The sequence below is a fragment of the Nannospalax galili genome, unplaced genomic scaffold (genome assembly GCF_000622305.1).
Source record: "Nannospalax galili isolate Female #2095 unplaced genomic scaffold, S.galili_v1.0 scaffold155, whole genome shotgun sequence".
In the NCBI taxonomy this organism is placed as follows: domain Eukaryota; kingdom Metazoa; phylum Chordata; class Mammalia; order Rodentia; family Spalacidae; genus Nannospalax; species Nannospalax galili.
Window position 1 is genome coordinate 5,431,306 of NW_008339923.1, and position 3,378 is coordinate 5,434,683.

A 3,378-nucleotide genomic window follows, 5' to 3' on the forward strand; every position below is an offset into this window, starting at 1 on the left:
ATTGTATACTTTAAGTATGCAGTTTATTGTAGGTCAGTTATGCCTCAGTAAATCTGTTTTATAAAAGCTCACAAGTTAGCATGAGTCTCTAAACTTGAGCTCTGAAATGCAGTGACAGTGCCCTAGGCCTCATGCCCACTGAACTCTGGAAGACAAATTCTGCCCACTGTTATCACCTGAGAGAACACCAGGCTGTTTTGACTCTTTTCCTGGGAAGACGAAGTGACACAAATGTCTACTCACCCCAGATAGAGAACCAAGGACAGACTAGAGGAAGGCAGGTCAGTCTCGTCAGCTGTCCCTACTGTTTAAGTTGGGGAAGGAAAGGTTTTGTGCATCTGGCCAGTTTCACTGACTTCTTGAGACTTCTGAGTTGCTTAGTTCCTGAGTATTAAGGAGCCTCACTTCAGAATGTCCTAAGTTTAGAGTTTTCACATGTGAGCACATTTGTGCATGCATGCAAAAGTATCACCTGAGCAAAAATAGCACTGTACAGCGGAACAAGTACTGGCAGGAAACTGCATCTTTCTCTGTTCCTTCACAATATTTCAGACATTCCGAATTCTCTAAAGACCTCAAAATTGGTTTGAAAGGCAAGCAAGCACATTACTGTCACAATGCTTCATCAACATGCATTGTGACAGTTACTGTGATTAGAAGTACCATATTACAGATAGCACTCGACAGTAATGAGGGTGGAAATGCCTCTGGGAAGCATGCATGTCCCTGGAGTGCACAGCCTGTGGGATGTTTTGGTTACGGAAAACCAAAAAAAAGAGGGCATCACACTTTAGCTTTCCCCGGGGATCTGAGTCAATGGGTATCTTGCCACTGTTCCTTATGTACTCTCTAAATGCATGTGAAATCACACATTCAATACATTTCAAGAAGGTAATCATGGAAGCCACCCTAAATCATTTAAGGTGGGAATGAAATTTGAAGCAACAGAAAAAAACCCTTATGTGCTAAAACCAGCAACAAGGGGGTGTGCGGATAAACACAAAGTTCATATTATATTTGATGGCTGGAGAGGAGCATCTGACTATTGCTGTAAATATTCTCAAACTATCTTCCCAGTTGGGTAATGACACTTGAGATATGTCTTACAATCTTCACTGACGGGCATTAGTACAAAAGTCTAGTAAGTCACAATCTGTTCTTGTATTTAGACAAGTTTTTGATGTACTTTCTGTAGAAAATTGCTCTGGGCCACCAGAAGAGCAGGTCAGAAAATCAACTTCAGATTTCACTCTCAAGAGTAAGTTCCTTGGAAATGTTTCCTTGAGAAAGGAAAAAAAAAGCACAAAATTAGAGGGGGTGGGGGAGGCAGTCTTTCCGGTTGGTCAGGTTTTTAAAATCTCTCTCTCTCTCTCTCTCTCTCTCTCTCTCTCTCTCTCTCTGTGAGAGATCTGTATGTGGTTTGGTGTACGTGAGTGCAGGTGTCTGTGGATGTCAGGGGCACTGGATTCCCTGTAGCTGGAGTTATAGGCATGCGATATGGGGGTTGGGAACTGAACTCAGATCCTCTATAAGAGCAGTACATGCATTAATCGCTCATCCATCTCTCCAGTCCAAGACTCTTTCAGTCTTGTGTTCTACATCCTTGTGTAAAGTTGCTAGAAAGAGAAATCAGACTTCTGTTTGGCAAAGGATATCATTGAGAGGACTACAGTGATGTCTGCAATCAATGACATTGGTGGTCTGAGTCACACAGGGGACATGGCTCACCTGAGTAAGAAGATATTCCAGGAGCTACTCAAGATCTCTGGCCAGAGTCCATGGCACTGATACTCGAGCAAGCTGTGCAGACACAGGAAGACTATGTGTGCTCTCCAAGCCAACAGATCTTGGATTCCTCCATAGAGGAGACGTGGTAGCGACCTCCTCTGGTGGGGGAAAACATCTGCAGACCACTGAAGACCGAAATGATTAAAATCAGGCAGCAAGAACAGACATACCAGGAAACAAAAGTACCACAAGTTGTCAGGGGCCTCAACCTTCTGTTACCCTCCGCTCACTGAGCATGCTGTCAGAGAAGTAGATGTGCCAGGACCCTGGCTTATGAAGAAAGAGCATGCCTGGGAGAGCAAAACCTTTTGGAAAAACCGACTAATTGAACAAACTATTAGTCCTGCTGGAGAAATTCCACAAACTTTTACCTCCATCATAAAATAATTTTAAAATTGAGTCCATATCCAATGTGTGGAATCCCTCCCCTGTTCTAGACACACTGTCATTAACCTTTGTCAAGGACCAGAACATGAAGTGAGGAAAATCCACATGGAGAGGAAAACTGGCGGATCAGTGGAACCCAACCTCCACATACTGAAAACAAAGTTCTACCATGACCTTCCAAACTGGTTTGGAGAGAAATGTGAAATAAATGGAGCTTCCTTTTTAAAGGGTTTTGACAAGATAAGCATCTGTAGCGATGCAAACTCCAGATGGCACTAGATGAAGGACAAGTCTTATAAGGTCAATCCTGTGATACTCAATGGGAGAGATGTATATTTTTTTCATTTTGGGGGGGGAAGATAATTTCAGTGCCTGGAGACCATACATATTTAATCATTATCTTTCTGGACACTCTAGAAAATAAAGGAAATTACTCCTTTTGATTCAAGAAATTTAGGTTCGAAACATGGGCTAAGTTCACGCACATCTAGCTTCTCTGTTCCCTACTTTCTGCTTTTGCTGACTATTATTCTCTGGAAGGGGGTACCAACATTAAGTCTACCAAAGGGGCTAATATGGAAATTTCCTTCCATCTTGGACAGTCAGAGTTTGTGTCTTGGGCCCACCGAGACACAAACAAGGGCATTGCATTGCTTCAGTGCCCAAGGGCTTAAAAGATACTGGGTTATTAACTCCAACAGTGATTATGCTTTATGTACTGCACTCTGTTAGAGTAGATAGCTCTGCTCTATGAATGATCCAACTGTTGGGCTACTCTGTTACTGACACTGGTGAGAAAAGAGCTCCAGATATGAACCACATAATTTTTTACAAATGAACTTAAAGTAGGTAGGAAATTTAAAACACACACACACACACACACACACACACACACACACCACACACACTCTAATCCATCATTGACCATCTAAGAAGCTTTAGTTGAGAGGTTAATTAACATTGCCTCACACAACTTGCCTCCACATTCTTTCTGTTTAGGTGACATTTTTATCTGCGTTGGTTACTAGGCAGAGCCCCTTAATCTTTTGATCTTAGGGATACAGGTTTTCTTACAGATTAAAAAGATTACTTAAGGCTCAGAGAAATTAAGCTGTAATAATGAAAGGTCTTATCAGTGGAACCAATTACTGGAATCACAAAGTCAGTGTTGGGCCTCAAATACACAATTTAATATCTTGTCCA

General features: G+C 42.0%; 1 long non-coding RNA gene across 1 annotated transcript in view; it reads right to left on the reverse strand.

The window, feature by feature from the left end:
• Window positions 1–293: 293 nt before the first annotated feature.
• LOC115070651 overlaps window positions 294–3,378 on the reverse strand; it is a 4,447-nt gene continuing 1,362 nt past the window's right edge. Inside the window, exons 3-4 of the long non-coding RNA XR_003849796.1 lie at window positions 1,729–1,913; window positions 294–1,280 (exon numbers count right to left, since the gene is read on the reverse strand). This is a non-coding gene — a long non-coding RNA (uncharacterized LOC115070651). The remainder of the gene's footprint in view (window positions 1,281–1,728; window positions 1,914–3,378) is intronic.